General features: G+C 37.8%; 1 protein-coding gene across 5 annotated transcripts in view; it reads left to right on the top strand.

Annotated features, from left to right (window-relative positions):
• The window catches only part of Exd2 (exonuclease 3'-5' domain containing 2), a 61,436-nt gene continuing 47,897 nt past the window's right edge, over positions 1-13,539 (top strand). Inside the window, exons 1-3 of one of the 5 annotated variants that reach the window (XM_046461661.2) lie at positions 1-105; positions 2,286-2,358; positions 10,290-10,399. The gene's annotated coding sequence lies outside the window, so the exon portion shown is untranslated. The remainder of the gene's footprint in view (positions 106-2,285; positions 2,359-10,289; positions 10,400-13,539) is intronic. The other 4 variants (XM_046461662.2, XM_046461663.1, XM_046461664.1 and 1 more) reach the window with 4 other exon arrangements.

Below are 13,539 nucleotides of genomic sequence, written 5' to 3'. Positions count from 1 at the left end.
GGTCCTAGTGGATCCGGGTGGGTGAGCGCAGGCGGTCGCGAAGGTTCCAGCTTTTCTGGGAGAGATGAGGTGCCGCAGGTGTTCAGGCCCAGTCTGAGGCCGCAGGTGAGTGAAGCTGAGGGACTAGCGAAGCCTTCACTGTTCCTGTGTATCAGGCGGAGGGGTTTTTTAGCGTCGACAGGAAGGGTGGTGTGGTGATGTTAGGGACATCACTGTGTGCGTGGGTGAGTGATTTGCGGGGAGCACGCTGTCCCCAAGCGAGTTGGTCCTGCCCCTCTCTCCGCCTTCGGGCGCGGCCTCCAGGTCTCCCCAACCCCAGGGCGGGGGCGGATCAGCATCCAGGTTCCCCGGGAGACTTCAGGTCCCGGCCCTGGGCCCTCTCACGCCCTCCCCGTCGGCTCCTTCGATCCCTTCTTCCCTTTTGGGGAGGATCTTCCAAGCCCTTGGGGCTCCCTGATCCAATCAGCTGAAAAGAGGCCGTGCGGCCGCCTCGCCAACTCCTCGGCCGTGTTCCTCGCCTCCGCAGCTACAGCCCCTCCTGGAGTCGTGGGGACCAACCCCGCACCCATCACCTGCGAGACAGAGCCGAACGAGAACCTTCATAGATATTTATTATAAAACTGACACTCGCACGTTTAAGTACAAACAAACCCAAGCCCTTAAACAGGCTTCTTAATACACCCACTTTGTGCCAGGAGTTGCAACGGGAAGTCTTTGTTTGTTTATTCTTTTTTTTTTTTCTGTATGGTCCTTTTTGTGGTGCTGGGGATTGAACCCAGGGCCTCACAAATGCTAGGCAAGCGCCCTGCCGCTGAGCTACGTCCCCAGCTCCGAAAGGTTGTGTTCATTATCTGGATTAGAAAGTGGGGAAAAAAGCGGTTTAATAGCGGGGAGGAATGATTAAATTTGGTCTCGTCTAAATTGTTATAAAAAAGATATAAAAATGTATCTTTTAAGGCATTCATTGTACTATAAGCATTCAATCTTGTGCAAAAAAATCATGGAAAATTGTTGTCTATAGGTTTTTCTGTCTTTCTGTCCGTACTGGGGATTGAACCCAGGGCACTTCACCACTGAGCTACATCCCCAACCTTTTTTAATTTTTTTTTTTTTTAAGACAGGGTCTCGACCAGTTGTTCATGCTGACTTTGAACTTGCGATCTTCAGGTCTCAGCCTCCCCAGTAGCTGTTTTTTGTTTTTGTTTTTCCCCTGTAGCTGTAGATGGACAGAATGCCTTTATTTTTATGTGGTGCTGCTAGGCAAGGGCTCTGCTACAGCCCCAGCCCCGGAAAAAAATTTAAACAAGACAGGTCCTCTCTATATATTTTTTCTGTTTCTTTTCTTAGTTGTCGATGGACACAGTGCCTTTATTTTATTTATTTATTTTAATGTGGTGCTGAGGATCGAACCCAGTGCCTCACAAGTGCTAGGCAAGCACTCTGCCACTGAGCTACAACCCCAACCCTATTTTTTCTATTTCTTATCTTTTTTTCTTTACTAGCCCTTTACCCAAAAGTAAGAACTGTTATCACTTTGGGTTGTATTTTTTTAATTTCTTTTTCTTTATGTTTATTGACTAGTGTGTGTACAGGTAAGATATGTATTTGTAAGATTTCGTGTTAAATCTTTTACAAATGTGTATTTTTTTTCACAAATATAGCATATTGTCTGTATTCTGCAACTTGATGTTTTGTGCTTAAAAATGGATCTTGAGGGCTGGGGTTATGGCTCAGTGGTAGAGAGCTTGCCTAGTTATGTGTGAGGCACTGGGTTTAATTCTCAGCACCGCATATAAATAATAATTTTTTTTTTAAAAGGTCCTTTGATAACTAAAATTTTTTTTTTTTTTAAAAATGGGTCTTAAAATATTTCTTGTTGGGCTGGGGATGTGGCTCAAGCGGTAGCGCGCTCGCCTGGCATGCGTGCGGCCTGGGTTCGATCCTCAGCACCACATACAAACAAAGATGTTGTGTCCGCCTAAAACTAAAAAAAAATAAATATTAAAAAAAAAATTCTCTCTCTCTCCCTCTCTCTTAAAAAAAATATTTCTTGTCACTATAGAGATCAATCTATTCATTATTATTTTTTTAATTTTCTTTAGTTGTTGATAGACCTTTATTTTTACTTATTTATTTATATGCGGTTCTGAGAATTGAACCTAGTACCTCACACATTCCAGGCAAGTGTGCTACTGCTGAGCCCCAGCTCCAGCCCCTCAACCTATTCATTCTTTTTGCTAAGTTCCATAGTACTTTAACATTGCAGATTGTGTAAAATTCCGTAGGTTGTTTCCAGTTTTTCACTGTTGGACCCGTGTTGTGCAAAGAACATCAGTTCACATGTCTCTATGTGCCCAGGTGAGCATTTCTCAAGGATAGTTTTACTTAGATGGAATTGCTGGATAGGAGGGTGTGGATGTTTAATAATGCCAAACTACCTACCATAGTGTATAGTAATACCAATTTCACACAGGCTCTTTTAAATATTTGATGTCTTTTTTTTTTTTTTTGCCATCTGATGGATGCAAAATGATCTCTTATTGCTATTGTAGTTTGTATTCCCCTAATTCCTGTTGAGATTCAGAATCTTTTCACAGTCAGCCATTTGTAATTCCTCTCTTGAGAGTTTTTTTTCTGGTGGATTGACTTTTTCTTGTTGTACTGGATTTTAATCTTTTGTCATTTATGTGTGTTTTAAATATTTATTCCCAACTTAATAATTTTAAAAGTTGTTCCTTGTCGCTTAACTTTAAGGCATCCTGTTGAAAGAAAGCTTTGCATTTAATGTTTACATGAACCAGTCTTTTCTGTGTGTGCTTGTGCTTTGTGGCTATCATTTCTTTCTTTTTTTTTTTTATTTAAGGATGTATATTTTTATATTTTATTTTATTTTATATTATTTTATTTTATTTTAGGTGTAGATGTAGCCATATCCCCAGCCCTTTTTTTGTATTTTATTTAGATGTAGATGCACAACACAATGCCTTTATTTATTTATTTTTAATGTGGTGCTGAGGATCGAACCCAGGTCCTGCCTGTGCTAGGCGAGCGCTCTACCACTGAACCACAATCCCAGCCCCCCCCCCCCCATCATTTCTTACCCCATTGGTTCTCAGAACGGGAGAGGGTTTGTTGCCTTATGGACCCATTGGTGATGTCTGGAGACATTTTTTGGTTGTTCAGCTGAAGGGTTGCTGTTATTATCACCTGATGAGTGGAAGTCAGGGATGCTGCTCTACATCCCACAATGCACAGGACAGTGCTCCCCCAATGCAGAAATTTTTCAACTTAAAATGTCAGTTTTGCTGAGGTTAAAATATCCTACTCTATTGTAAGATAGAGCAGCGTTTTCTCCTATAACTATTTTTTCTCCAATAAATTGTTTTTATACAATTTATTGGAAAAAAATTGTTATAGGATATTTTTGAGGTTTTCTTTAATTTCTCTAGAATTGGTGTGTGTGTGTGTGTGTGTGTATGCATGTGTGTAATTATTATTTTCTAAATAGTGTCACTTTGTATATCATCCACTCTTAAGCTGTTAATCTGAAATGCCATATTTATTGTATACTGTTATCTCACACAAACAAGATCTATTTTTTGACTCTGTTCTGTGGACTAATTTTCTGTATTGCTGGACCCCAAAACCATCACATCCTATAGTGAACCGTATGTTATATTTTCGATCTAGTAAATACTCCCAAGTGATTATTTTCCTGGAAATCACATAATTTGTCAGCTTCCATGCTCTCTCTGGGGTTTAAACCCAGAGGCACTTTACCACTAAATACATCTCCAGTTCTTTTTTTAAAAAGTTTTTTGAGGGCTGGGGATGTGGCTCAAGCGGTAACGCGCTTGCCTGGCATGCGCGGGGCGCTGGGTTCGATCTTCAGCACCACATAAAAATAAAATAAAGATGTTGTGTCCACTGGAAACTAAAATAAATAAATAAAAAAAATTTTTTTTGAGACAAGAGTCTTGCTAAGTTGCTGAAGGTTTCATTAAGTACTGGGACTGACCTTGAGCTTGTGATTCTCCTGCCTCAACTGAGTTACTGGCATACTCCAATATTTTAAAAAACAGGTTTTCAGCTATTGGTTTTCTTTACAGATTAATTTTAGAATCAACTTGTCAAAATATTTTTCTGTGGTTTTATTCAGAGGCAATTCATATGTCATATAATTCATTATCAAACTGTATAATTCATTGAATTTTAGTATATTCACAGAGTTGTGACACCATCAGTACAATCTAAATGTAGAACATTTTTATAACCCCCAAAGAAGCCCATACCCATTTGCAGTCACTCCCCATTCCCAGCTCCCCCGATGCCCTAGCTCTAGCCAGCCTCTCATTGTTCTGTCTGTATAGATCTGGATATTTGTATAAAGGGAATAAGACAAGGTGTGTAAAAAAAAAGATGATGTGGTCTTTTGTGACTAGCTTCTTCCATTTAATGTTTTCAAGGTCCAGTCTGTCTTATTGCTGAATAAAATTCCATCCGGTGGTGTTTTTGTCTCCTAGGGCTGTAGTAACAAAGCAACACAAACTGGGTGACTGACAGTGTAAATGTATTCTTTCCCGTTTCGGGAAGCTAGAAAGTTATTATGAAGGTGTCCGTGGGACCGCGCCACTCCCAGGCTCTGGGGGAGCATCCTTCCTTGCGTCTTCCTAGCTCCTGTGGTTGTTGGCAGTCCTTGGTCTTCCTTGGTTTGTGGTTGCGTAACTCCAGTCTCTGCCTCTGTCATCACAAGTCTTCTTTCCTGCATGTCTGTCTTCACATTTGACCCCGGGGTCTCTTCTCTTCCTATAGGACAGCAGTCATGTTGGATTAAGAATCCACCCTACTCTAGTATGACCTCATCCTAATTTAATTACATCTAGAAAGACCCTGATTCCAAATAAGGTCACATTCACAGGAGTCTTTTTGGATGACACAGTCAAGCCATAACATGTAGATGCGCTGCATTTTATGTATCCTTTCATCAGCTAATGAACATTTGTGTTTCCACTTTTGGGCTATTGTAAATAATATTGCTATGAACTTTATAGTATGGCATGTTTTAATTTCCCTTGGATATATATCTGGGAGTGAAATTGCTGGGTCATATGGTAACTTTTCCCCTCATAATTTTTATTGGTGCATTATAATTATACATAATAATGGGATTTGTTGTTACATATTCATATGTGCATACAGTATAACAATATCATTTGGTTAATATCCCCAGTATTTCCCCTTTTCTTTTCCTCACTCTACAGGTTTTCCTTCTTATTTTCATGAGATTCCCTACTTCCTTTTTTCCCCATCTTTCCACTCTATCTTCCACATATGAGAGAAAACACACGACCCCAGACTTTCTGAGTTTGGCTTATTTTTCTTATTTGATGCTCTCAAGTTCTGTCTGTTTCCTGCAAATGACATAATTTCATTCTTTTTTGTCGGGGGAGGAGCACTCAACCACTGAGCCATATCCCCAGCCTTTTTTTTTGTATTTTATTTAGAGACAGGGTCTCACTGAGTTGCTTAGCACCTTGCTAAGTTTCTGAAGCTGGCTTTGAACTCTCAGTTCTCTTGCCTCAGCCCCCCAGGCTCCTGGGATTACAGGTGTGGGCCACTGTAACCAGCTCATTTCTCTTTATGGCCGAATAAAACTCCATTTGGTAGTTGGGTATGGTGGTCAGTCAAGAGGCTGAGGCAAGAGGATTGCAAGTTCGAGGCCAAACTTGGCAACTTAGCAAGACCCTTGGCAACTTAGCAAGATCCTGTCTCAAAATCAAGAGGACTGGGGATGTAGCTTAGTAGTAAAACATCCCTGGGTTCAATCCTCAATACCAAAACAAACAAACAAAGCTCCCTTGAATATATATATCCCATGGACACGTAGACTGGTTCCAAAATTTGACTATTGTCAAACATGGGTATGCATATATTTCTATAGTATACAGTCTTTAATTGTTTTTGCGGGGGGGGGGGGTACCAGGGATGAGCTCGGGAACACTTAACCACTGAGCCACCAGGCCCCAGCCCTATTTTGTATTTTATTTAGGGGCAGGGTCTCACTGAGTTGCTTAGCACCTCACTTTTGGTGGGGCTGGCTTTTTTTAAAAATATTTATTCTTAAGTTTTAGGTGGACACGATATCTTTATTTTACATTTATGTGGTGCTGAGGATCGAACCCAGTGCCTTGTGCATGCTAGGTGAGCACTCTACCACTGAGCCACACCCCAGTCCTTTAGGCTGCCTTTGAACTCATGATCCTCCTACCTCAGCCTCCCAAGCCACTGGAATTATAGGCGTACACCACTGTGCCCAGCTACTATCTTTAATTCTTTAGGATAAAAAATGAAGAGTGGAATGAGTCGTGTGGTGGTTCTGTTCCTAGTCTTTTGAGGAACTTTTATACTGATTTCCATAATGGTTGTAGCAGTTCACGATCGCACCAATAGTATAAGTGTTTCTTTTCTCCACATATTCTAAAGCATTTATTATTATTTGTATTTCTGATGGCTGCAATTCTAACTGGAGCGGGATGAAACCTCCCTTCCCCTACCTCCCCTTTGCCCTATCTAGAGTTCAATTTAGTCCTCACATGCTCTGCACCCCCCCCCCCACCCCAACCACATTGTGAATCAGCATCCTTAAATCAGAGAAAACATTTGGCATTTGGTTTTTGGGGATTGGCTGACTTCACTTAGCATTATCTTCTCCAACTCCATCCATTTACATGCAAATGCCATGATTTTATTCTCTTTTAATGCTGAATAATATTCCATTGCACATATTTACCACATTTTTTTTTATCCATTCATCTACTGAAGGGCATCCACAGTTTAGCTCTTGTGAATTGTGCTGCTATAAACATTGATGTGGTTGTGTCCCTATAGTATGCTGATTTTAAGTCCTTGAGGAGAGGGATAGCTGGGTCAAATGGTAGTTCCATTCCCAGTTTTCCAAGGATTCTCCATACTGCTTTCCATATTGGCTGCACCAATTTGCAGTCCCGTCAGCAATATATGAGTATGCCTTTTTCCCCACATCCTCGCCAACACTTATTGTTTGTATTCTTAATAGCTGCCATTCTGACTGGAGTGAGATAAAATCTTAAAGAGTAATTTTTGATTTGCTTTTCTATAATTGCTAGAGATGTTGAACATTTTTTTCATACATTTGTTGATTGATTGTATATCTTCTGAGAAGTGTCTGTTCAGTTCCTTGGCCCATTTATTGTTGGTTTTTTTTTTTTTTTTTTTGGTGTTAAGTTTTTTGAGTTCTTTATATATCCTAGAGATTAGTGTTCTATCTGATGTGTGTGTGGTAAAAATTTGTTCCCAAATTGTAGGCTCTCAGTTCACCTCACTGATTGTATCTTTTGCTGAGAAGAAGCTTTTTAGTTTGAATCCATCCTATTTATTGATTCTTGATTTTAATTCTTGCGCTATAGGAGTCTTATTAAGGAAGTTGGGGCCTAATCTGACATGATTGAGATTTGGGCCTACTTTTTCTTCTAATAGGCGCAGCATCTCTGGTTTAATTCCTAGGTCCTTTATCCACTTTGAGTTTTGTGCATGGTGAGAGAGAGGGGTTTAATTTCATTTTGTTGCATATGGATTTCCAGTTTTCCCAGTACCATTTGTTGAAGAGGCTATCTCTTCTCCAAAGTACATTTTTGGTGCCTTTCTCTAATATAAGATAACTGTAATTATGTCTCTGTGTCCTCTATTCTGTATCGTTGGTTTGTTTTGGTGCCAATACCATGCTGTTTTTGTTATATTGCTCTGTAGTATAGTTTAAGGTGTGGTATAGTGATGCCACCTGCTTCACTCTTCTTGCTAAGGATTGCTTTAGGTATTCTGGGTCTCTTATCTTTCCAGATGAATTTCATGACTGCTTTTTCTATTTCTATGAGGAATGTCATTGGGATTTTGATTGGAATTGCCTTAAATCTGTATAGGGCTTTTGGTAGTATCTCAATATAGTTTTGATTTGCATTTTCCTAATTGCTAAAGATGTTGAACATTTTTTCTTATATTTGTTGGCCATTTGTATTTCTTCTTTTGAGAAGTGTCTGTTTAGTTCATTTCCCCATTTATTGAGTGGGTAATTTTTTTTTTGGTGGTAAATTTTGTGAGTTCTCTATATATTCTGGATATTAATAGTCTGTCAGAAGAGTAGCTAGCAAATTTTTTTTCCCATTCTGTAGATTCTCTCCTTATATTCTTAATTGTTTCCTTTGCTGTGAAGAAGTTTTATAAATTTGATAGTATCTACTTATTAGTTCTTTTTTTAAAAAAATATTTATTTACTTTTAGGTGGTCACAATATCTTCATTTTATTTTTATATGGTGCTGAGGATTGAACCCAGTGCCTCATGCATGCTAGGTGAGTGCTCTACCTCTGAGCCACAACCACAGCCCATCTACTTATTAGTTCTTGATATTATTTCCTAAGCTTTAGGGTCTTATTGAGGAAATTGTTGCCTGTACCTCTATCCTGGAGTGTTGATCCTACATTTTCTTCCAGGGGTTAGTTTCTGGCCTAATTCCTAGGTCTTTGATCCATTTTTGAGTTGACTTTGTGCAGGCTGAGATATAAGGATCCAGTCTCGTTCTCCTACATATGGATAACCATTTTCCCAGCACCATCTACAAAGACTGTCTTTTCTCTAGCACATATTTCTGTCACCTTTGTCAAGGACCAGATGACTGTATCTGTGTGGATGTGTCTGTTTTTAATGCCAGTTCCATGCAGTTTTTGTTACTATGGCTCTGTAGTATAATTTGAAGTTGGATATTATGATGCCTCCGCATTGCTTTTTTGCTTAGAATTGATTTGACTATTCCATGTCTTTTATGTTTTCAAATGAATTTTAGGACTGTTTTTTCCTAGTTCTGTGAAGAATGTCATTGGTATTTCTATTGGGATTATACTGAATCTGTATATTGCTTTTGGTAATATGGCCACTTTAGCAGTGTTAATTCTGACTCCCCACAAACATGAGAGGTGTTTCTGACTTCTTCTGTCCTCTTCAATTTCTTTCTTCAGTGTTCTATAATTTTTATTGTAGTCTTTCAACTCCTTGGTTAGATTTATCCTAGGTTTTTTCTCCTCCTCCTCCTCCTCCTCCTCCTCCTCCTCCTCCTCCTTTGAGGCTATTGTTAATGGAATTGTTTTCATGATTTCTTTTTTAGTGAATTCATTGTTGGTGTGTAGGAAAACTATTGGTTTTTGTGTGTTGATTTTGTATCCTGTCATATGGTAAGTTTTTCTTAACTGAGGGACTGGTGATCTTTTTCCAGATTAGCTGTACCATTTGACGTTTTCACTGACAATGTTTGAGAGTTCGGATTTTTGTATTTTTCTAATAGCTAATGACATGGGACTTTGTTCCATGTATTTATTGGCCATTTCTCTGTCTCCTTTCAAATGTTTATTTGTATCTTTAATCTGATTTTAAATTTGGCTATTTGCCTTTTTATTATTGAGTTGTAAGAGTTCTTTTTTTAATATTCTAGATATATGCCTTTATCAGATAAATGATTTGCAATTTTTTCTTCCATTGCTTGGGTTGTCTTTATGGTCAATTCAGTTTTTAAAAAAAATTTTTTTAATTGTAGATGGACACAATATCATTATTTTATTTATTTATATTTATGTGGTGCTAAGGATCGAACCCAAGGCTTCACATGAGGAAGGCGCTCTACCACTGAGCTACAACCCCAGCCCTCAATTTTTAAAAAAAAGGTTTCAAAAATTAAGTTTGCACCTAGCTTATATATTATTTTGAGTATATCTATATAACAATATGGTTTGGATGTTTCATGTTTTCCAAAGATCTACGTGTTAAAAGCTTAGTTCTAGGGTGGTGCTTTTGGAAAATGGTTGACCCTTTTGGAAACAGGGCCTAATGGGAGTCCTTAGGCCATTGGGCCAATGTCTTTAGGCCATTGTAGTATATGCCTGAGTATATGTTCATGTAAAGTGCCTGTACATGTTGAGTTCAATCCAGCATTGTATATATGTGTATGTGGTTATTGCTTTATATTTATGTTTGCTGTTATGAATGAAATTTTTTCTTTCACGTTTTTATACTGGGTTCAGTAAACTTTTGCTTTCATATCCATCAAAATTTCTAAATTATTTTTGAAGTTTTAAAAGTTGGTTGATGACTTATTATTTTTCCAGATAATTCTAATGCTGATGTAACCATTTTGTTTAGGAGCTGTTGTTCTTATTCATTCTGATTTCTTCTGCCCTGATTCATATGGTCTTCTTCTCTTGGCTCTAGGATTGTCTTTTCACTGATCTCCATGCTCTGGTTTTGCCTCTCTTCAATCTAGTACCCACACTGCCACCATGTGTTCTTTGACATATTAGCTTGATCCAGCCACTGTCTTCGTAAGTCTTTTATTTTTATTGGGTTTCCATTACCTAAAAAGCTTCATCCTGTAGGGTTATGTAAGATCCCTTATACTGGCCATGGTGGTGCATGCCTGAAATCCCAGTGTCTTGGGGAGACTGAGACTGAGGATCACAACTTCAAGGCCGGCCTTGGCAACTAAGTGAGACCCTGTCTTAAAATAAAAAATAAGGGCTGGGAGTGTAGCTCACTGGTAAGGAACTCCTGAGATTCAATTCCCAATGCTTGGGAGAAAAAAAATCAACATAGAAATTATCAATAAGATATTTTTACATTTTTTGTAGTATTTAAAATTTAATGAGTATTTTATGCTTAGTCTACAAATTAAATTTTCTACACCTTTACCTATAACCATGATGCTTCTGGCTTTGATTTTTCTTTCTTTCTTTCTTTTTTTTTAAATTTTTATTATTGGTTGTTCAAAACATTACAAAGCTCTTAACATATCATATTTCATACAATGGCTTTGATTTTTCTTGCACAATATTGTTCCCTGCCTGGAGGGACATCTCTTATTTGTGCACCTGGAGGACTCTTGCCCATTTAAAAAAATATATTTTTAGTTGTAGATGGACACAATATCTTTATTTTGCTTTTATATGGTGCTGAGGATTGAACCTAGTGCCTCACAAGTGTGAGGCAAGTGCTCCCCCACTGAGCTACAATCCCAGCCCCTCTTGCTCACTTTTAACACTAATCAGGTATCATCTCTCTAGTAAGTGTCCCTTAAAAACAACTGCCCTTCTTTGTTGTTCTTGCCTGTGCTTTCTATGCTTCAGTTGTTAGTGTTATCTCACCAACTGCAATTTGTTCAGTACATGTATTTCTCTTTTGTGAAATCCTAAATATTTTGAAGACAGACTGTGCCTTTTAACCCTCTTTATCCTCTCTAGTACCAAGTCTGCCTTATTAAGGTGCTGTATACATGTTTACTGAATGAGTCCTTTGGCTAGAAAAGACAAAACAAAAACTAACAAAACCTCTCTATATAGAAATAAACAGCATTAAAACATGTTAGAAGATGGTATTTTCTTTGAAAACAAAGTTTCACATTTGTGTATAAGATCATCTTTTGAGAGGGAAGGCATAGTGAAACTGCAAACTGGTGTCAGCAGATGAAATGTTTGGCTGAAACAACATTTGTAAAGAAGAAACAAAGTATTGAATTTAAGTGCAAAGTAGAAACTAGAAATACATAAAATGTGGATTGATTCTGTATCACTCAATTTTATTTTACCATAAACTTCATATGGGACCTAACAGTATGTTGCTGTTACTAAAAAATGTGTTATTTCATATCTTATTAATAAAATATAGGGCCCACATAATGGGAAGTAGTAGTATCATTGTTATCTGCCTCATTTAGACCATTTCTCAAGTGTTGAGTACAGACTTGGGTGCCACATTGGAGGAGGTATGTTGACAAACCCGGAGGCCCTTGCCTTCAAGTTTATAAGTTAGGAAGAACTTAAAGCAGCCTTAAGAACTGTCTTCACTATTTGATAGGCTCTTAGGAGGGAGCAAACTCTTGTCATTTCAGAGACCAGCTGAGTATCAAAGAGTAATTTCTATGTAGGTGGCTTTTACAGATGCAATGACTTTTTTTTTTAACTTTTCTTTTTTTATACCTTTATTTTATTTACTTATATGTGGTGCTGAGGATTGCAGTGACTTTTTAACGAAAACTGCCTCTTCAGATGGTGAACTCTGATTGAAAGTATTCAGCAGAGATAGGTCATGGTCTGTCAAGATAACTATCGAAAGGAATTTTTAATTGGATGGAAACTGTACTTGACTCCTAAGTTTTAGTCAAAGATTCTTTCTTTTCCTTTAATAGGAGTTCTGTGTAATATTAGTAGCTAACATTTATTGAACTCTAATGAACTAGCCAATATGCTTAGTAAATTACAGTGATAATCTTAAGCCTCACAATAATCTTACATAGTAGGTGCTATCTTTCCTATTTCACAAATGAGGAAACAGAGGTATAGAAAAATTCAGTAAATTGCACAAGTTCATATAGTTAGCAAATGGCAGAGGTTGGATTTGAACCCAGGCTATTTGACTCTGGGACCCATGTTGTTATCATCTTTCTGAATAATTTTGACATAGTCACTTAATTAAAATGTGATTTATCCCAGAAATAGAATTACATATTAAGTGGGTATATTTACATTGCCTATCTTTAAAAAACACTTAACAAAAAACTTTGTTTTTCTAAGTATGAATATATACCACTATAAAATTCTAGATACATATAGAATTTGAAAAAAAAATTGTTCATAATCCTACTACTCTTATGTAACTATTGTTAAATAGTTTGATGTTTGCTTATATATAAAATATAAATAATATAAAATTATATAAAATAATTAATTTATAAAACAAAAAAAATTTAAAATAAGGACTGTAGATTGCTTCAGTCATAGGAGCTGGGGAGCACTGAAAGGTGTGGAACTCCCAGCAAGGTTCCAGTTTTCTCACTCCTGGCCCAGTATGGAATCATAATGCCTATTCAGAGCAATAAGGCTCAGTAATGGAAATTAACTCTTTTTTCTCTTGAATAAACAATCTTACATACACTGCTGGTGGGGCTGCAAATTGGTGCAGCCAATATTGGAAAGCAGTATGGAGATTTCTTGGAAAATTGGGAATGGAACCACCATTTGACCCAGCTATCTCTCTCCTTGGCGGTCTATACCCAAAGGACTTAAAATTAGCATACTACAGGGACCCAACCACATCAATGTTTATAGCAGCAAAATTCACAATAACTGAACTATGGAGCCAACCTAGATGCCCTTCAATATATGAATGGATAAAAAAAAATGTGGCATATATATACAATGGAATATTACTCAGCAATAAAAGAGAATAAAACCGTGGCATTTGCAGGTAAATGGATAGAGTTAGAGAAGATAATGTTAAGTGAAGTTAGCCAATCCCAAAAACCCAAATGCTGAAAGTTTTCTTTGATATAAGGAGGCTGATTCAGTGGGATAGGGAGAGGGAGCATGGGAGGAATAGATGAACTCTAGATAGGGCAGAGGGGTTGGAGGGGAAGGGAGGGGGCATGGGGTTAGAAATGATGGTGGATTGTGATGATCATTATTATCCA

Source organism: Marmota monax, unplaced genomic scaffold, assembly GCF_021218885.2.
Source record: "Marmota monax isolate L192 unplaced genomic scaffold, Marmota_monax_Labrador192_F-V1.1 WCK01_AAM20220418_F8-fsc00001, whole genome shotgun sequence".
NCBI lineage: Eukaryota > Metazoa > Chordata > Mammalia > Rodentia > Sciuridae > Marmota > Marmota monax.
The sequence above is the reverse complement of the archived record's forward strand: the minus strand, read 5'-3'. Positions and strand labels throughout refer to the sequence as shown.